The following is a 21,633-nucleotide window of genomic DNA, read 5'->3' on the forward strand; positions in this document are numbered from 1 at the left end:
TCTTCTAGCCTCATCAATGGCCCTTTCTCCTGCCCTTATCGTCAGGCCCAGGAATTTTACCTCTCCTAGACCTATCTGGGCTTTCTTGGGGTTAACTTTAAAACCCCCTTCCTTCAGTAGGACCAGCAGTTCGGTCAGCTGTGGACCATGTTCCTCACTGCTGTCTGTGAACAACAACAGGTCGTCCACATACTGGACCAGCTGGTGTGGTTGGCTGAAGCCTTTTAAGCAGTTTGCCATGCATTGGTGAAAGATGCTGGGACTATTATGAAAGCCCTGTGGGAGGCAGCTCCATGTATACTGCTGTTCCCGGAAGGTGAAGGCAAACTTGTACTGGTCTTCCCTCCGTTCAGGGATAGACCAGAACCCGTTGGATATGTCCAACACTGTGAACATGGTTGCGAATGCAGGGATTTCCCCCATCAGATCCGCAACCGCCGCTACTGTGGGGGCACAAGCTGGGATGTTTTTATTGAGCACCCTATAATCCACCGTAGCCCTCCAAGAATTGTCCGGTTTCCTAACCGGCCAAAGTGGGGAGTTGATATGGGTGGCTATGGGTCTCAAAACACCCTGCTCGACAAGCGAGCTTAAAGCTGTCTCCAAGTCTGCTTCTGCCTCTCGGGGAAAGCCATACTGCTTTTGTGGGCGGGACATGGGATCCCCATCTATTCTAACCTCCACTCCTGTGACTCTCCCACAGTCGTGTTTATGGGTGGCAAATGCTGCAAGATTTGCTTGCACATAGGCCCGGTACTCGGCCGGGGTGTTACCGACCAGAACCTCCAGGTCGTAACCCACTTTTGGCTTCATTGTACACAGAGTCCCTTTTCCCTGTTTCTTATCAATAACCATGACTTCTCCCTCTGCTCCCGTGCCCACTGTGCCCCATAGACAGTGATTCCTCAAGTCTACTAGGATCTGGCGAGCGATAATGAAATAAGTCCCCAAGGTCCCTTTTCACATCTGCTCCCAGTTCATCAGGACGCACTTCCATTGTGTTTGGAGTGCTCCTAAACGAACTGCGAGCGGGACTGAGAAAAACCCAGCCTTCTCATTTCCTGTGAACCCAACTAGTTGATACGGCACCCCGTTTGATAGAGGTGAGGTTGCGGGGTCCTCCGAATGGACTATCGTGCTGGAAGCACCAGTGTCCAAAAGGTAAGTAGACAATACACCCTCAACCTCCATCTTGACCCAGGGTCGTCCCCAGGGGCCATATTCTAGTGGGCACAGGTATGCAAGCTGGGTCTGGGCTAGTCACGGCCTCTGAAGAGGTATGGTTGCTGGTGCTTCCCTGCCTGTTGCCGTGGCTACCTTCCCAGTCCCGTCCAGCGCTGTCCTCACTGCAGCTACTATCTCATCAAGGGATGGTGAGGAGCTCCCTCCACTTCCCCCACTTTGGGCGGCTCCTAAAGAACTTCTCCCCCCATATCTCTTTACTGGGCTCCTGCAATCCCTTTTAAAATGCCCAGCTTTCCTGCACCCGTAGCACACTCCCTCCTTATCAATCAAGCGGCCACCCTCCTGGTGCCATTCCCTTTTGGGAATCGGATTGGGTTTTACTTCATTTACCCGACCTTTGGAGGTTTTCTCCTCCTCCCCTCCTCCATTCCGTTGGACCAGTGCCAGTTGCCTGACCACTGCTTCCTCGGTGAGGTTGGGGTCCCGGGAATCGAACCACAGTTCTGCCCTGGCCTTGAGCCAGGGCAAGCAGTTTGCCAACAGCATCCTCAGCCAGCGGCCAGTCTGTACCGCGGAAAGATTCGCCCGGTCGAGGAGCTCCCCACAGGCTGTGTGGTATACCACCCACAGCCTGTCCGCAAACGCCTGCGGGGTTTCCCCTGCGAGCTGCCTTGTCCTTTCGACCCGTTCAAAAGGACTGCCGTCATCGAAGCCTGTAGCCTCAAGGACGGCCCTCTGAACCTCAGTAATTGTACACTGTCCCCTCCAGCATTCTGCCGGTAGGGCCTGGTACAATTTGTTGTCCAGAGAGAAGAGCAGCAGCTTGGCTGTCTCTTCCTCGTCGCACCCATTAATTTCCCCTGCCTGCATCACCTCCATGAAGTGGATAGATGGGTCCCCACTGCGAGTGAGTTTGGCCAAATGGGCCACCATGGCCCTGAGTGATTGAACTCCATGGGGAATAATAAAGTCGCTCTCCAGCGCTCCCCGACCTTGGCCACCTGCCTGTGGAGGACCGTACTTGCGCTGCCTGACCGGGCACATCCGCCCTGGTTCAGGATCTTTCTGCGCTGGTCCCTCTACCTCTGGCTGTCCCACCATACCCGGTGCAGCAGACAGTGCCTGGTCGCCTGATCCAACCTTTAACTGACCCTCGGCTGGAGCCTCACATCCCTGCTGCCGAGCGGGACACATTGGTCCTGCCCCCAGCCCTGGGTATGCTACTACCTGCGTGCCCCGCTCCTCCTGGTACCCCACCGGACCAAACCACCGGTGCCTCAGGAGGTGGTCGGGCGTCTCTTGCCTTTGCATTCTCCTCTACCCCCCAATACACTCCTTTGTCCCCTGTGGACCCTCCGGGTCCTATCAGGGCGACCATCCCCTTTGCCTGGGATAGAGCGTGGGTGAGAGTTTTAATCCTCTCCTGGCAGGGACCGTGATCTGCGAACTCACTGCTACTGGCCACTTTATAGGCTGCCTGTACATCTTTAATTTATTCTCTAGTTCCCAAATTTTCTGGGTGTACCGAGAATTCTGTTCCCGGAGGGACCCCTCACTACCCTTGGCCTCAGTGACCTGACACTGAAGATAGTCCCGGCTATTTCGGAAGGTCTCCTCCAACTGCCGGTTCTGTCCTCACAGCTTATGCCTGGCCTGTGAGGTACCCTGAGTACTGCAAGAGCACCCCTGGAGAGACTGTGTCCACAGCTTATGAAGGGGGTTTTGATACTCGTGCGTCCCCACAGCTTATGCCTAGTCTGTAAGGCACCTGTGAGTGTCAAACACTCCTAACCTCTTCTTCCCTAGCCTGTGACACACAGTTGAGCGTTTTCAAGGCGCTCCTAGCTTCCCTTACAATGTTCTGACATAAGACTCACGATCAGGAGATGTAATACAATAGAACTGAGACAAGGTGATTCCAAGAGGAACTTAGGCTTCTAATTCATTTGACAAGGTGTATCTCAACAAACAGCAATACACCAACAAAACAATCCCCCTAAATCCCACTAAACGGACACAACGAAAATCTTTACACAAGTTTAGCAGTACAATGCCCAACCTCCCACCTTTCCTGGCCGAACTGAGTTGGGAGTTCTGGGGACCAGAGATTATACTCACTACTGTGCCTTCTGCAGTCTAGTGGTTTGTTTCTTCTATCTTCGATGTCGTCGGACACTGGTTTTCCTTCAGTGTTGACAGTCTTGCTGGTTGTTGGATGACGAGGACAGGGAACCACCCACACTACGTCAGAAACCCCTTTTTATAGCCAGATTATCCAGTCCGCCTCTCCTGCTGAAATCGATTCTTCCCATTGGTGGGCTTTGTGATTTTGAAAAATGCAGCAGTTTTAGATTATTGCGGGTTTTTTTCCACTGATGTTAACCTACTCAAGGTTTGAATGGGTGTTGATTGCGTTGGCCTCCTGTAGCCATTGTGTAGGCCCTTGGGTTGTTTTGGGTTCCCTGGTTTCTAAAGGTCTGCATAATTTTCCTTCAATTCAGTTTTTCTAACCTACTCAAGGTTTGAGTAGGTGTTAATTGTGAGACAAATCCACTGCCTGGAGGAGGGCTGTAAGTTTCTCAGGTAGTGGGGCAATGGGATAGCCAAACTGGTCGACATATTGTTGTAGATGGCTGAGGTTGTTTTGTACCATGAGGTGAATCGTGGAAGGTTCAGGGATGGGTGTGATTCTGGTGTGTACCACTTGAACCTCTGCCCTGGGTTTAAAGCAAAAGCTGCTGTACGGTATTGGACACCACCTTCCCGGTCCGTGTTCATACCATTGGGCACTTGTGGTGACACAATATGTCCCACTGCCTACATATGCTACCTGTGGAGGCATGTGGTTAGGGGCCATTACCTCCATTGTGCAATTGATAGGCTCTGCCCCAGCTGTGCTGATCCCGCATTGTGGCCTTGCAAAAGCGTTCAAGTGCTGGGGGCACAGGATTACCTGTGCTCCACTGCTCCGACAACCCGAGAGGTCTGTACCTGTCACAGTATGCTCCCACATTGTGACATAAGGTTGGACCACTTGGAATCGAACATGCACCCCTCCACGAATGACTCCCACATTCCCCACTCGGTACAGGGGTGCTGGTCGTGGGGACGCCCCCATCACGGGCATCCTGACCACCACCTATAGAAAGCAATGGAGACCCCCTCTGAACACACGCGAGTGGATCCCCACATACACAAATAAATTCCTTGGTCGTACGCCCACCATTTCTCCCAGCACACCGTTACCCCGCCAGATGACCCCATGATGGTTCGGTAGGTATCATTATCCAGACGTTCCCAGTCCGAGTGTCGGTCTCCCACGTCCCTCTTGAGCTTTCTGAGCCACCACCACCGTCCCAGAGGTATGTCCCCTTGGCAAGTTAGGCATACCTTCCTGCCTTCTGTCACTCTCACTCTGGAAGTGGTCACAGTGATCTCCGGGCAGGGGATGGAGGCCTCTCCGTAGGTAAAGTCCTTATGGTTGGAGTACTTGGTGGAGTTCGATCCCAACCACCCAGGCCATTTCCCCTCGTGGGAGTAGGTGACCCGGCCATCCGCCGCCGGAGTCCCTTCTCCTGTGGTCACTGTCGGCGCTCTGCCCCCAGAGCATCCGAAAACCAGGGAGTCCTCGGTGTCCCCTCGGTGCCCGGTGCAGATCCTTAACGATACCAGCATCACTAACGTCCAGTAGGGAGGTGTTGACATCTGAAAGGCAAGAAGAACATGGCCTTGCCTTGAGAGACCTCTCCAGGCTCGGCCCACTTAACATGTTCCGAACATAAAATGCTGTACCCAACCGTCACTGCCTTACCTAAACACATATGCACACAACACAAAGTAACAAAACAGGAAGGGAAAATATATACACCGCCACCCGTCCCCGGGTGGCCAGGCTACATCCTGTCACTGTACAGGCGTCGTCGACCACTCGGCTGACCGTACCCTGGGGACCAGGATGCCCTCCGCTGAGGGGCTCGTATAGTCCCCCTTAATGGGTCTGGTGCTGCCCTCCAAGGTCCTCCCGAGCCCCGGATAATCGGTGGGAGACCCTTGCTAGCGCAACAGAGCACCCTCCCTGCTCTCTTTCGCCTTCTCGGTCTGGGGCGGGAAGCTAAGTAAACAGGGGACCACGGCGCCCTGGGCTGTGGCACTCTGTTACTCCTCCTTACTGTCGGTGCAGAATCCCACGATATGGGCTGCAATGCTATCTCCTCCACCTCTTGGGCTAGCCCCAGCTGATCCACCATGGGAGGTTCAGCTTCCCCTTGGACCTTGCTAATGGTAGAACCTTTCTCCCTACTTCTGTTAGTGGGCTGGGAACCTCTACCCAGTGGTGGGATAGCCTTACAGGTGCAGTGAACCAGCCCTGGCTGTAGAGCTTCGGGGCCCGCTGCCTCCTCCGGAGCCTCCAAATCCACCGGGGCCTGTTCTTCCCCCAGTGCCTGATTCCCTTCCCTTGCTCGTCCCCTCTGTTTTTTACCTCTTTTGGGGTCAAACAATTTGCACTGATTAATGTGATACCACTTCACCCGGCGAGGCAATCGAACCGCATAGGCCATAGGGCTAGCCTTGTCGACTATGCTGTATGGTCCCATATACAGTGGTTCAAATACCCCGACCCGGGCGAAGCTTCTCACCATCACCTGGTCACCCACCTCCCAATCATGGTGACTGCGGGGTTCCAGTAGCAGCCGATTGGCACGGTGCTGTTTACCCATGTTGTTGGCCGCCTGCCAGTGAATCTGTTGAAGCTGTTCAAACAGATTCCTGACGAAGCGGTCCCGGTTCACCTCTCGAAGCTGCCCTTCGGTGAGAACCAGCGCCAACACATGCACTGGGGTTCTCATGATCCAGCCCGTCATCAGCTCATGGGGTGAGTACCCTGTGCTCTTTGTCTGACTGGCCCGGATTCCCATGAGGACCAATGGTAAGACTTCCACCCACTTGTTCGGTGAGTCTCCCATCTCCTTGCGCAGCCTTTCCTTTAGGGTCCGGTTCAGGCGTTCTACGGGGCCTGCGGACTGAGGGTTGTAGGCGACATGCCATTTGGCTCTTATCCCCAGCACCTTTAGGGTGCCCTGCATCACCTGGCCGGTGAAGTGGCTTCCCCGGTCGGACTCCACGATTTGAGGTGGACCCCACCGAGAGAACACCTCCCTCACCAGTAATTTTGCAGTCCCCACCGCGGTAGCTGTTCGGCAAGGGAAGGCTTCCACCCACTTGGAAAACACATCCACCAGGATGAGGCAGTATTTATAACCTCTCTGGGCGGCCGGTAGGGGTCCGATGTAGTCGATCTGGATCGACTGCCATGGTCCCTCTACCCGCCTGACGTGTCCCATTGATACCTTCCTTTTCTGAGGGTCTGGGTTGTTTGCAGCGCAAACCAGACAGCCCGCACAGAAGCTGCGGACGTCTTCCCGGAGGCCTGGCCACCACCCTGCCTTTTCTACCCGTTGCCAGGTAGATTCCGGCCCAGGGTGTCCCGCACCTGGACCCTCATGGGCCAGCTGAAGGAATTCCCTCCGGTGTTGTGGCGGCACTACCCATTTGTCCCCTTTAAACAACATGCCTTCCCGCACAGCAATATCTGCAGCACTGTATGGGCCCTCTGCCTTTTCCCCCTTTTTGATAGCAGCCAAGGCAGCCTTCAGGACCGGATCCTGCATCTGGACTACTTTAAGGTCCGGGGCCGCAGCCGCCCCTACGCTCCCTTGTGTCCCTGGCTTGCTTCTTGCTGCTGCTATCCTGCCTGCCTCGTATGGGTCCCATGGACGACCTGTACGAGCACCTTCCCTTGCCAGCAGGTCTGCCTGCTGGTTACCTTCCCCCCGTGGCTCAGTTTTGGAGTGGGCCTTTATGGATACATGCATCCCCGGTTTCTCCCACTGCAGCCACGATCTTTTCTAGCAGGGGTTTGGTCACAAGGGGCTTCCCATCCGCAGAGGTGTACCCCCGGCGTGACCAAATCGCCAGATACTCTGTACACGAATTGCAAGTGAACATGCTGTCCAAGCAAATCGTGTATGGGGTAGGGAATTCCTCGGGGTGTGTGACCACATACATCACCGCCGAGAGTTCCGCCTGCTAGGCGCTCAGGGTACATGGGAGTTTAAGAGCCAAGGCAATCCCTGCCTTGGGATCCCAAACTCCGCAGCCCGTGAGTCTTGTACCCGCGGACACTGAACTGGAGCCATCAACATAGATCTCGCGGCCTGTGGGGTGTATCCCTGCCCGAAATCCAAAGTTGATCCATACCCCGTCCACAGAGCATCTATGCGGCTGCCCTGGATAGATTAAATTTGCTGCGAGCCTGGGCTCGCAGAGGCCCTTGACCTTTAAAGTCATTTGGGAGAGGAGGAGGGTCCAGCGAGTGATTCTCGCACTGCTCACTGTCCTGTCCTTAATCCTCCCGTCCAACAGCATCTGCGTCGGGGTATGATGGGTGAGGAGTGTAATGGGGGATATTCCGGTAAAGATCTGAACACTCTTTACTGCCCAGTGGGTGGCAAGCAAGTGCCTCTCACAATTGGAGTATCCCTTTTCTACCTCCGTGAGGACCCTGGAGGAGTACACCACTGGTCTCAGCTGACCGTTTCGCCCCTGGAGCAACACTGCACTTAAGCTGTCACCACTGGCTGCCACCTCCAGGAAGAATTCCTCCCCGCCCCATCAATAGCCCCTAGGGCTGGTGCTACCTGCAGGTCTCTCTTAAGACGGACAAATGCTGCCTCACAGCCCTCGTCCTATTCCCACTCGACCCCCTTATGTAGGAGTCTGAGCAGAGTGGCGGCAGTGGCTGCATAGTCCTCGATGAAGTCCCTACAGCAGCCAGTGATTCCCAGGAAAGACCTTACCCCTGACACATCCCTAGGGATGGGGAGTTCCTGCACTGCCTTTCTTCTAGCCTCATCAATGGCCCTTTCTCCTGCCCTTATCGTCAGGCCCAGGAATTTTACCTCTCCTAGACCTATCTGGGCTTTCTTGGGGTTAACTTTAAAACCCCCTTCCTTCAGTAAGACCAGCAGTTCGGTCAGCTGTGGACCATGTTCCTCACTGCTGTCTGTGAACAACAACAGGTCGTCCACATACTGGACCAGCTGGTGTGGTTGGCTGAAGCCTTTTAAGCAGTTTGCCATGCATTGGTGAAAGATGCTGGGACTATTATGAAAGCCCTGTGGGAGGCAGCTCCATGTATACTGCTGTTCCCGGAAGGTGAAGGCAAACTTGTACTGGTCTTCCCTCCGTTCAGGGATAGACCAGAACCCGTTGGATATGTCCAACACTGTGAACATGGTTGCGGATGCAGGGATTTCCCCTATCAGATCCGCAACCACCGCTACTGTGGGAACACAAGCTGGGATGTTTTTATTGAGCACCCTATAATCCACCGTAGCCCTCCAAGAATTGTCCGGTTTCCTAACCGGCCAAAGTGGGGAGTTGACATGGGTGGCTATGGGTCTCAAAACACCCTGCTCGACAAACGAGCTTAAAGCTGTCTCCAAGTCTGCTTCTGCCTCTCGGGGAAAGCCATACTGCTTTTGTGGGCGGGACATGGGATCCCCATCTATTCTAACCTCCACTCCTGTGACTCTCCCACAGTCGTGTTTATGGGTGGCAAATGCTGCAAGATTTGCTTGCACATAGGCCCGGTACTCGGCCGGGGTGTTACCGACCAGAACCTCCAGGTCGTAACCCACTTTTGGCTTCATTGTACACAGAGTCCCTTTTCCCTGTTTCTTATCAATAACCATGACTTCTCCCTCTGCTCCCGTGCCCACTGTGCCCCATAGACAGTGATTCCTCAAGTCTACTAGGATCTGGCGAGCGATAATGAAATAAGCCCCCAAGGTCCCTTTTCACATCTGCTCCCAGTTCATCAGGATGCACTTCCATTGTGTTTGGAGTGCTCCTAAACGAACTGCGAGCGGGACTGAGAAAAACCCAGCCTTCTCATTTCCTGTGAACCCAACTAGTTGATACGGCACCCCGTTTGATAGAGGTGAGGTTGCGGGGTCCTCCGAATGGACTATCGTGCTGGAAGCACCAGTGTCCAAAAGGTAACTACACAATACACCCTCAACCTCCATCTTGACCCAGGGTCGTCCCCAGGGACCATATTCTAGTGGGCACAGGTATGCAAGCTGGGTCTGGGCTAGTCACGGCCTCTGAAGAGGTATGGTTGCTGGTGCTTCCCTGCCTGTTGCCGTGGCTACCTTCCCAGTCCCGTCCAGCGCTGTCCTCACTGCAGCTACTATCTCATCAAGGGATGGTGTGGAGCTCTCTCCACTTCCCCCACTCTGGGCGGCTCCTAAAGAACTTCTCCCCCCATATCTCTTTACTGGGCTCCTGCAATCCCTTTTAAAATGCCCAGCTTTCCTGCACCCGTAGCACACTCCCTCCTTATCAATCAAGCGGCCACCCTCCTGGTGCCATTCCCTTTTGGGAATCGAGTTGGGTTTTACTTCATTTACCCGACCTTTGGAGGTTTTCTCCTCCTCCCCTCCTCCATTCCTTTGGACCAGTGCCAGTTGCCTGACCACTGCTTCCTCGGTGAGGTTGGGGTCCCGGGAATCGAACCACAGTTCTGCCCTGGCCTTGAGCCGGGGCAAGCAGTTTGCCAACAGCATCCTCAGCCAGCGGCCAGTCTGTACCGCGGAAAGATTCGCCCGGTCGAGGAGCTCCCCACAGGCTGTGTGGTATACCACCCACAGCCTGTCCGCAAACGCCTGCGGGGTTTCCCCTGCGAGCTGCCTTGTCCTTTCGACCCGTTCAAAAGGACTGCCGTCATCGAAGCCTGTAGCCTCAAGGACGGCCCTCTGAACCTCAGTAATTGTACATTGTCCCCTCCAGCATTCTGCCAGTAGGGCCTGGTACAATTTGTTGTCCAGAGAGAAGAGCAGCAGCTTGGCTGTCTCTTCCTCGTCGCACCCATTAATTTCCCCTGCCTGCATCACCTCCATGAAGTGGATAGATGGGTCCCCACTGCGAGTGAGTTTGGCCAAATGGGCCACCATGGCCCTGAGTGATTGAACTCCATGGGGAATAATAAAGTCGCTCTCCAGCGCTCCCCGACCTTGGCCACCTGCCTGTGGAGGACCGTACTTGCGCTGCCTGACCGGGCACATCCGCCCTGGTTCAGGATCTTTCTGCGCTGGTCCCTCTACCTCTGGCTGTCCCACCATACCCGGTGCAGCAGACAGTGCCTGGTCACCTGATCCAACCTTTAACTGACCCTCGGCTGGAGCCTCACATCCCTGCTGCCGAGCGGGACACATTGGTCCTGCCCCCAGCCCTGGGTATGCTACTACCTGCGTGCCCCGCTCCTCCTGGTACCCCACCGGACCAAACCACCGGTGCCTCAGGAGGTGGTCGGGCGTCTCTTGCCTTTGGATTCTCCTCTACCCCCCAATACACTCCTTTGTCCCCTGTGGACCCTCCGGGTCCTATCAGGGCGACCATCCCCTTTGCCTGGGATAGAGCGTGGGTGAGAGTTTTAATCCTCTCCTGGCAGGGACCGTGATCTGCGAACTCACTGCTACTGGCCACTTTATAGGCTGCCTGTACATCTTTAATTTATTCTCTAGTTCCCAAATTTTCTGGGTGTACCGAGAGTTCTGTTCCCGGAGGGACCCCTCACTACCCTTGGCCTCAGTGACCTGACACTGAAGATAGTCCCGGCTATTTCGGAAGGTCTCCTCCAACTGCCGGTTCTGTCCTCACAGCTTATGCCTGGCCTGTGAGGTACCCTGAGTACTGCAAGAGCACCCCTGGAGAGACTGTGTCCACAGCTTATGAAGGGGGTTTTGATACTCGTGCGTCCCCACAGCTTATGCCTAGTCTGTAAGGCACCTGTGAGTGTCAAACACTCCTAACCTCTTCTTCCCTAGCCTGTGACACACAGTTGAGCGTTTTCAAGGCGCTCCTAGCTTCCCTTACAATGTTCTGACATAAGACTCACGATCAGGAGATGTAATACAATAGAACTGAGACAAGGTGATTCCAAGAGGAACTTAGGCTTCTAATTCATTTGACAAGGTGTATCTCAACAAACAGCAATACACCAACAAAACAATCCCCCTAAATCCCACTAAACGGACACAACGAAAATCTTTACACAAGTTTAGCAGTACAATGCCCAACCTCCCACCTTTCCTGGCCTAACTGAGTTGGGAGTTCTGGGGACCAGAGGTTATACTCACTACTGTGTCTTCTGCAGTCTTGTGGTTTGTTTCTTCTATCTTCAGTGTCTTTGGACACTGGTTTCCTTCAGTGTCGAGAGTCTTGCTGGTTGTTGGATGACAAGGGCAGGGAACCACCCACACTACGTCAGAAACCCCTTTTTATAGCCAGATTATCCAGTCCGCCTCTCCTGCTGAAATCGATTCTTCCCATTGGTGGGCTTTGTGATTTTGAAAAATGCAGCAGTTTTAGATTATTGCGGGGTTTTTTCCACTGATATTAACCTACTCAAGGTTTGAATGGGTGTTGATTGCGTTTGCCTCCTGTAGCCATTGTGTAGGTCCTTGGTTTGTTTTGGGTTCCCTAGTTTTCTGAAGATCTGGATAATTTCCTTCCATAGTGTAAACATGGGGAAAACAATAGTCCGATAATGGCTGTGATTCAGTCCCACAGTTTTCGAGCAAGTGCTCTCCCATTGGCTTGAAAGCCCCATGCTTTGGGCTGACTCTGTCTCACCATTGGCCCTCCGGTGTCCTCCCCCGTCCAATCACTGCTTTGCCAAGGTCAAACTGTTATCAGTTTCAATTCACAGCATAGACTGATCCCACAGCCCTTTTCCTTCTGGGTAAAATGAGGGGGTTTTCATCCTCCCCTACAAGACCCTGTCTTTATGGGAGTTGTGCTACCCCCTATCTTTCCCACCAATCTTTAAAATCCCTTTGTTTCTAAGCACAGGTACTTAGTCAGTGATCGGCCATCCAATCCATGTGTATTGGGCTGATGGCCCTTAATCTGGGCATCTCTCTCAGTCTTTGTGTTGGGAACGACCCAGCTCCTCCATGGCTGACCAGGTTGGTGGGTTCATTGTTCTGCTGTCCTTCTGAGATGGAGGTAAGAGGTGCTTTTGCATATTAGAGTGGCTTTGTCAGTGGCCCCCCTTCCTGGCCAACAGCTCTTTTGTCAATGAATGACTGACAGTTCTTTTGTCAACAGCTAAGTGACATGCGGTCTCTGGAGTTTTAACAAAAACCAGCACAGGGAAAATACCCTTAGAAAAATAAAATCCACAAAATATTCGACTGAGTCCATTCTTTAACCAGAAACTTTGCGATCTCTTCAGTCCCCCGTTTGATGCTTTTTCTTTCCATGAAGCATCACTCCACGAGAGAGCAAAGGCCAAAGTCTCCCACAAGTGAAGCTGTTCGCCTGATTTTACATTTTAACCCCAGAACGGTACCCCTTACTGCGTGTCACAGTTCCCTTCTACAGAGTCAAGACATCGGTGCTTAACACATGGTTGGGTTCTACTCCACGAGACATTACAAAAAAGAACCACTGCGCACATCGCACTGTAAAGCATTGACAGGTGGTAACACATTGCAAAAATCCCAACAGCGCACATCGCACAATACAGAGCGTGAAACTCTAACCAGAATATACAGTACACTTGCTTACAGAACTTTGGTACATTACAAGTTTTGGCTGGGAGAAACCATCATCAACATTCATCAATTACACCTCTCCCGGTCGATCCAACACCCCTTGCCACTGCGCTTGGAGCATCTGGCTCTGTCATCTGCAGCTGGTGTAAAACAAGTAGCCTACAAGTAACAATTGTATGATAACTAATGCATGGGAACAGACGCGGATCCAGGGAGGAATCTCTCCACTCAGACCGATGTCCCACCATGGTGGTGAGACAATCCCCTTGATCTCCTCCCCCACTTCTACTGTCTTTTGCTCTAAAATGTAAAAATGTATCTGGGAGAGCTCGACGGTCTGTATTAACTCAGTGAGGTGTTCCGGCAGAAAAGGGATCGGGTACCCGAAATGCTCCACATAGTCCTGGAGATGCGTGAAGGTGTCGCTCACAGTGAGGTGAATAGTCGAGGGTTCGGGGATGGGAGTAATTCGCTCTTGTGCCACTTGAACCTCAGCCTTGGGTTTGAAACAAAAGCTGCTGTCGCTCATCGGACTCCACATATCCTGGCTGTACCGGTAGCGGAGCGCACTTGTGGTGACACAGTATGTCCCACTCCCCACATATGCTACCTGTGGAGGTACATGATCTGCTGCCATCACTTCCATGGTGCAATTGATAGGTTCCGCGCCTGCAGAAGCAAACCCACATTCTGATCGGGCAAATGCAGTCAGGTGCTGGGGACACAATATTACGTGTGCACCCCGGCTCTGGCATCCGGAGAGGTCAGTGCCTGTCATAGCATGCTCCCACTTTATGACATACGGCGGGACCGCTTTAAAACGAACATGCACTCCTCCACGAATGACCCCGATATTCTCAACCCTGTATACCGGTGCTGGCTGAGGTGACCCGCCCATTACCGGCATCCTTACTACAATTCCCATCAGTGTATGGTTAGACCGCCCGCAATCTACAGGGACAGGGTAGGCTTCAGAGGCTAAACGAAGCTGGCACAGGCTCAACGAATTGCTATATGGGTGCAGCGCGGCAAGATGCTTATTGCTTAACCACGAAGGGACGTGACCTTGCCTCAGGTCCTCCAGGTTACTGCGGCCCTCGCCCAGCAACCATGCTCCACACAACACACACACCTCATTCCGTGCAGCCTGCTCCGAGACGTTCCTCTCCTCCCGTATAAGTCATTAACAGTTTTAGCGTGTCTCTTCAGCTCCGCAATGACCTCCTTTAAATGAACGGTCATTGCCTGGTCCTCATGCAGCTCTGAACCCACCACTGTGTTCTCTTCTCCTAGAATCTTATGCAGTTGGTTCTTTAACCCAGTGATCTGCATCTGGAGTTGTACGTCATCCATACATTAACAATACCTGTTCCTGGACTGAATGCTGTGGCTACATTGTTCCAGGTCCTTCTTCTCTGCCTCCTGGACCCCACTCTATTCCCGACATTCAGATCATAAAGCTGTTCTTTATCTACATTTCCATAGTCCAGTTCATAAAACTCCTGAAACATCACTTTTAACAGAGCTTCATAAAGCTTGTCCGTCTTCTTCGGGCACCACACAGGCAGGTTCAGGATCACGGCTGCCATGGAGTAGTGCACATTCTGAAATAAAACTTTGTCGGTAGGGATTAACACCAACCCATTCCCTGGACCCTTGGTGGTGGTGGGACACCTATCTACAGTCGTCTGTTCCATCGGGGCTCTGGGCGAGGGCTTCCTGGTGTATGAGATGAGCTCTGTGGCGTTGATGGTGTTCGGAGGTTTTGGAATCGCACAGACATTGGGACGCAAACCCATAGACAAACAATGTACACTGGACCTTGAACCCATGCAGACAAGACATTGGGCCTCGAACCCACACAGATGCTGGGCCTCAAACCCATGCAGACAAAACATACAAGATATGACATGGATCCCTTGTTTCTCCTTCCACCACTTTTCCCAATACAATCTCTTTTGGCTCAATTCGCTCCTATTAAGACAAAAAAATGAAAGAAAAATCTTTTGCTCTGTTGGGACCGCCCCCTCACAGATCCTTCTCCAGTTATTCACATATTTTTCATCTTTAAAATCAATCTTAGCTAAGTCAAATGTCCAGCCTTTGTGATCTAAATTACTGGAGTTCACACAGCACCGTCCCATACAGGTTCAAGTTCAGCTACACCTTGAGGTCATTTCCCTATAAATCAATTACACCTCTCTGGTAATTGCCGGCGTGAAAGAAAAAGAAAAGAACATCCATTGGGCCTTTCTGTCATCCCAATGGGTTAATTCATCAGGGTGATTGTCCCTTACTGTTACTGAGGGAAAACATCCACTCAAATATAACTTCAAAATTTTTCAAAATGCTCGGAATAATTATTTCACTCTTGACAAGGTGTTGCTTTTTTTTTTTGAAATTCGTAGCCAATCGTTCCAATTCTTTGTCAAATCACAAACGCCAGAGGTCACCTTGCACACATCAAGGATCACTCTGCGCCAATGCTCTTAGCCAAAAGGCCTAGAGCCACTGCACCGTTCCTGGAAGTACTGCAATACCAGGTTCGTGCCATGGAGGTGGATGGGTCAGGCCCCCCACACACCTCCTATTTCCAAAAAAGCAAGCATATACCTTCCTGATCCAGGGAGAACCACCTTGGGGTTATGGTGGTTACTCCCCTGTCAGGTCAGTTACGCATGATCTTAGCCAAAAGGCCGAGAAGCGAGTGTTGCTTTCCGCTCGTACAGAGTGTTACCTTTTTTTTTAAAAGTTCGACAAACACGCATACTAATGTATGGTCCCATGCATACACAATAGCTTACACATAACAATGGTTCTCTCTTTCATGCATAATAGCAGCACACAGCCTTTTCTCCACTGGTCACATTCGTGAATTGGTCAGAACATTTTTATTTTAAAAATACCAAATATATGTGATTGCCTCATGCCCCGAACTAGAGATTTTTCACACAATTTAAATCAATCAAAATTCCACCATGGCCATAATGAAAGTTTGGTTTCCCAGGTTAATTAACCTCAAATAATTCCAAATTAATTCAAACCAATTTCAAACTAACCAGTGCCAGTTGAAAAAAACTGTACAGACACACACACACTTAAAGACAAGTTACAAACCATCCACATGCTTTTAACTTTACCATTCACACTGAAAAATCAGAGATATTTAGTCCAGCATTTCTCCACCCATGCCCATAACCTGCTGTAATGCGGCCATTAAAATTTGTACCGGGTCGTCGGCTGCCTTCTTGTGGCTCTGTTTTGCCTCAGCACCCTCGTAACCTGGCTTCCCTCCTTTCGGGAGCCTACAATCCCTGCTCCAGTGTCCCAAATTCCCACAGTTATAACACTCTTGGGATTGACCCGCATTACCTCCCTCTTGTCTCCATTCTTTCTTTTGCCTAACCTCTCCTTTAACTTTGTGCATTCTCCCTTTTAGTTTGTCATCCTCACCCCTACCATTCTTAAAAGAGAGAGTTAACTGCCGGATCACACTCTCTTCTGTGGTCTGAGGATCCCTGGAATCGAGCCACCCCTCTGCTTTGGCCTTGAGCCTGGGCAGGCTGTTCGCTACCAGGGTCCTCAGCCAATGAGCCCTTGGGCTCCCCCTGCAGCTGCGTCCGATCGGGCAACCCCGCACAGGCACTCCGATACACGGGCCACAGCCTGTCCGCGAAAGCCTGCGGTGCCTCCCCAGCTAACTGCAGTGTCCTTTCCACTTGGGAGAAGGGACTTCCATCATTGAGGCCCACAGCCTCTAGGATGTCATCCTTTATCCACTCTAACGTACCCTGCCTCCTCTTGCTAGCCGCTAAGAGCGACTGCTACCATCTACTATCCAGGGAAAACAAAAGTAATTTGGCTGACTCGGTTTCGTTACAATTATTGATCCCCCCCCACCTGCTCCACATCCGTAAAATAGACAGATGGGTCGCTTTTGCTGGTCAGTTTGGTCAGGTTAGAGACCATTGCCTGCAGCTGGGATGTCGTATATGGGACCACGACGTCACTCTGCAGTGGTCCTTGCTCTTGCCCGCCTCCGGGCGCACCATATTTCCGCTGCCGGACAGGGCACATGGATCCTGGTCCCGGTACTTCAGGCAGTGGTCGAGCGTCCTCCTCTGCCTCACAGTCCTCCTTATCTTTCCCCTGTTCTTCCAGCACCTTTACCTCACTCGCCAAGCGAGTGTTCTCCCCCTTAACCGCCCTCTCGTTTCACTTTGCCTCTGTTACCTGGCATTGCAGGAACTCCTTATGGTTACGGAAAGTTTCCTCCTGGCTTATTCTTCCCCTCTTCGCATCCCTTAGCTGCGTGCATAACCTGCTCCCTACTACAGCCCTTGCGTCTGACTGTGCCTCGGACTCCCTGAGCTCTACCTCTAACTTACCAACCTGCTCATCTAGCAGTTGGACTTGTCTTTGTAGTCAGACGCGCCTATGCTCCTTGCCCTTCGTCCATTCTGCCGCTGCGTCCACTGGACGGTCAGCAGGCAACAAGCCTAGCACCCATTTCTTAGTGATGTTAACCTTCTTAAAAACATATAAAGAAATCCCTTCCTCCATTTGGGATCTTTCACCAGAAGCGCTGCCCCGGGAATTATTATTCAGAGTGTAAATGCAATGAGTCACGGACAGGAATGCTTCGGTGAAAAATCGTACTTATATTTATTTGGTCTAACATACACTGGCTAAAACATGCACTACTAAACAAAATCACTGTCTCTGTGGAGAATAAAATCCAGGTTACAAACAACATACATACAGTACAGAAATGAGACCTATTAACATGCAGTAATTCCCTGGTGGGTTCTAACTTCACCCCTACCAATGAATTACCCAGTCGAAGCTTCCTCCCCAGAATAGCCCTGAAAAGCTTCACTGCTGAGAAAACCCTGAGCCCTTAGTCTCACCCAGCTTGGGACACTCTTGATCATGCTCACCACTACACACACAGTTGGTTTCCTCACTCAGCTCAGCTGTGGGAAGTTACTGCCTGCTGGTTTTCAGTCTCGGTGGCTTCGTCTGCGGAACTGCGGCCCCTTCCTCCAGTACATCGACCTTGGTAGAGCGAGAGCAAGAGGGAGAGAGAGCTCTCTCTGGATGCAAGCTCCAAGCTTCACTCCAAGGTCCAAGCTAAAAATAAAGTGGAAAGACCCTGTCTTTATGGGAGTTGTGCTACCCCACCAATCTTTAAAATCCCTTTGTTTCTAAGCACAGGTACTTAGTCAGTGATGGGCCATCCAATCGATGTGTATTGGGCTGATGGCCCTTAATCTGGGCATCTCTCTCAGTCTTCGTGTTGGGAAGACCCGGCTCCTCCTTGGCTGGCCAGGCTGGTGGGTTCATTGTTCTGCTTTCTTTCTGAAATGGAGATGAGAAGTGCTTTTGCATATTAGAGTGGCTTTGTCAGCGGTGCCCCCTTCCTGGCCAACAGCTCTTTTGTTAATGGATGACTGACAGTTCTTTTGTCAACAGCTAAGTGCCATGCGGTCTTTGGAGTTTTAACAAAAACCAGCACAGGGAAATACCTTCAGAAAAATAAAATCCACAAAATATTCAACTGAGTCCATTCTTTAAACAGAAACTTTGCGATCTCTTCAATGTGGAATTCTCTACCACAGAAAGTTCTTGAGGCCAGTTGTTAGATATATTCAAAAGGGAGTTAGATGTGGCACTTACGGCTAAAGGGATCAGGGGGTATGGAGAGAAAGCAGGAATGGGGTACTGAAGTTGCATGATCAGCCATGATCATATTGAATGGTGGTGCAGGCTCGAAGGGCCGAATGGCCTGCTCCAGCACCTATTTTCTATGTTTCTATGTTTCTATGTTACTCTGGCTTTGTGTAACCGCCTAGCTGCAGTTAGCCTGATCAGCTGCACATGCCCTCTGGACGGCCATTGTAGGAGCCTGAACTTGGCATTAGGCGACCATCAGGCTTCCCAGCAGAGGAGCATTGCATGGTACAGAAGAACATGCGGGAGATGCAACAATTAAAAGCAAGGATGAAATATAACTACAGGATATCCCATTTAATTGCACGACACTTCATGGCACAATCTTGCTGACTTATGTGATGGGTTGCTAGGCCACCCCTTCCCTCAACGACTAGGTCCCACTTGTGACAGGGACTGTGGTTCTCGTATTGGACTGTACAGCTACCTAAGAACTCATTTTTAGAGTGGAAGCAAGTCTTCCTCGATTCCAAGGGACTGCCTATGATGATATAAAAAAATATTTTCCAGGATGCATTACACATTCCCTTTCTCTGGTTTCCCTAAAGACGGAGACCATAATTCCTAATCATAACTAATTGCCAATGAACCACATCCCCTCTGGCATGAAGCAATGCCAATGCTAGTGCTCCAGGCCAAAGCAGAATACATACTCTGCAGATATAACTATCCTAATACAGAGGCAGTCACCAGTTATCCACTGTTCAGTCACATACAAGTGCAGACTGTGTCAGTTCTGTGCCGACACTGCTTCTTGATTTGATATTCCCCAAGATGCAAGTTTAATGGAATAGAACATTTGAAGAGATATATGGAGTATGTAGTCTCCTTGTTCCAGCTGAGCTTAATAGAACATGTTGAAAATCCCAATGATGGGCGATTTACACTGCATTACATGACGCAGGGAAGTACTCAGGATGTAAGCAATATGTCCTGACTCCTTTACTCCCCCCACAGAGATATCCTTGGTTACTAGGCCCTTTCTTTACTTCGCAAAATACCCCAAAATGCTGGGGATTTACAAATCAATGAAGAGAAAATTGCTTTATCCCTTGCAGAGCCGCTGTGGAAAGTATATAGCCACAGTGAACTCCGAAACAAAAGACATTTTCAGTTACACAGCAGACAAGCATAGGATTAGGACAGAGCAGAGAAGTTCACAAAGAGCAAACCAGAAGATGGAGCAAAGGGTCATGCAGGCGTGCAATCTTGGTCACACGTCGATTGCTGCTCCTCTTCCAATTTGCATAATAGGAGATATTTCTAGTAACAGTCCATCAGCAAAGCTTTGGCCATTAAAAGCTGTGCTGTATTGACTGATAAATATGTTAAAAAATCTTACATGATGAGGCCACACCTTGAGTATTGTGTGCAGTTTTGGTCTGCTTATCTGAGGAAGGACATTCTTGCTATTGAGGGAGTGCAGCGAAGGTTCACCAGACTGATTCCAGGGATGGCAGGACTGACATATGAAGAAAGACTGGATCAACTAGGCTTATATTCACTGGAATTTCGAAGAATGAGAGGGGATCTCATAGAAACATATAAAATTCTGATGGGACTGGACAGGTTAGATGCAGGAAGAATGTTCCCGATGCTGAGGAAGTCCAGAACCAGGGGTCACAGTCCAAGGATAAGGGGTAAGCCATTTAGGACCGAGATGAGGAGAAACTTTTTCACTCAATGAGTTGTTAACCTGTGGAATTCTCTACCACAGAAAGTTGTTGAGGCCAGTTCATTAGATATATTCAAAAGGGAGTTAGATGTGACCCTTACGGCTAAAGGGATCAGGGGATATGGAGAGAAAGCAGGAATGGGGTACTGGAGTTGCATGATCAGTCATGATCATATTGAATGGTGGTGCATGTTGTGTATCTGTAAAGCATGCACTCCCATGTTCCAACACCAGGGAGCGCATCCCCTGAAGTCCCAAGGGATTCCAGCATCCCTTGGGAGCATTGTATATAAGCCCCTAAGGCTTGTTCCTCACTCTAGAGTGTCTTATTAAAGACTGAGGTCACAGTTATTTTAACCTCCCTGTGTGCAGCCTCATCTGTGTTCAGAACACAATAACTGGCGACGAGAATACGAATCCAACGCAAAGATGCAGCAAACTGTGGGCATCCTAGAGAAGTTCTCGGAGGGTGAGGACTCGGAAGCCTATGTTGAACGGTTAGACCAGTACTTTGTAGCCAATGAGCTGGACGGAGAAGGAAGCGCTGCAAAAAGGAGAGCGGTCTTCCTCACAGTCTGCGGGGCACCGGCCTACAGCCTCATGAAGAATCTTCTGGCTCTGGTGAAACCCACAGATAAGTCGTATGAGTAGCTGTGAATACTGGCTCGAGAGCATCTTAACCTGAGGGAGAGCGTGCTGATGGCGAGGTATCGGTTCTACACGTGCCAGCGATCTGAAGGTCAGGAAGTGACGAGCTACATCGCCAAGCTAAGGCGACTTGCAGGACAATGTGAGTTTGATGGCTACCTGGAGCAGATGCTCAGAGACTTTTTTGTACTGGGCATTGGCCACGGGACCATCCTACGAAAACTTTTAACTGTAGAGACACCGACCCTCAGTAAGGCCATTGCGATAGCACAGGCGATTATGTCCACCAGTGATAACACCAAACAAATCTCTCAGAACACAAGTGCTAGCAATGTTCAGAAATTAACTGGAACTGTGTTTGCGAGCAGAAATGTACAGGGCAGAACCCACGAGTCTGCAACTGCCAGCAGGCCTCAGGTGACCCACATGACTCAGAGTCCGCAACAAAGGATGAATGCAAGGCAATTCACACCTTGGTAGCGTTGTGGAGGCTTCCATTCAGCCTATTCATGCCGCTTCAAAGGGTATGTTTGCAAGAACTGTGGAACAATGGGGCACCTTCAATGAGCTTGCAAACAAGCTGCAAGCTCTGCAAATCCTGCTAACCACCACGTGGCAGAGGAAGATCGGTCCATGGTGGATCAAAGCAATTTTGAGCCTCAGAAAGAGGAGGCAGATGCTGAAGTACACGGGGTGCACACATTTTCGACGAAATGTCCACCTATAATGCTAAATGTAAAATTGAATGGCTTACCCATAGCCATGGAA

General features: G+C 51.0%; 1 pseudogene; it reads right to left on the reverse strand.

The window, feature by feature from the left end:
* Positions 1-15,315: 15,315 nt before the first annotated feature.
* On the reverse strand, positions 15,316-15,517 carry LOC139233286 (U2 spliceosomal RNA; annotated as a pseudogene).
* Between the last annotated feature and the right edge of the window lie 6,116 nt (positions 15,518-21,633).

This window comes from Pristiophorus japonicus, chromosome 20, assembly GCF_044704955.1.
Source record: "Pristiophorus japonicus isolate sPriJap1 chromosome 20, sPriJap1.hap1, whole genome shotgun sequence".
Taxonomy (NCBI): domain Eukaryota; kingdom Metazoa; phylum Chordata; class Chondrichthyes; family Pristiophoridae; genus Pristiophorus; species Pristiophorus japonicus.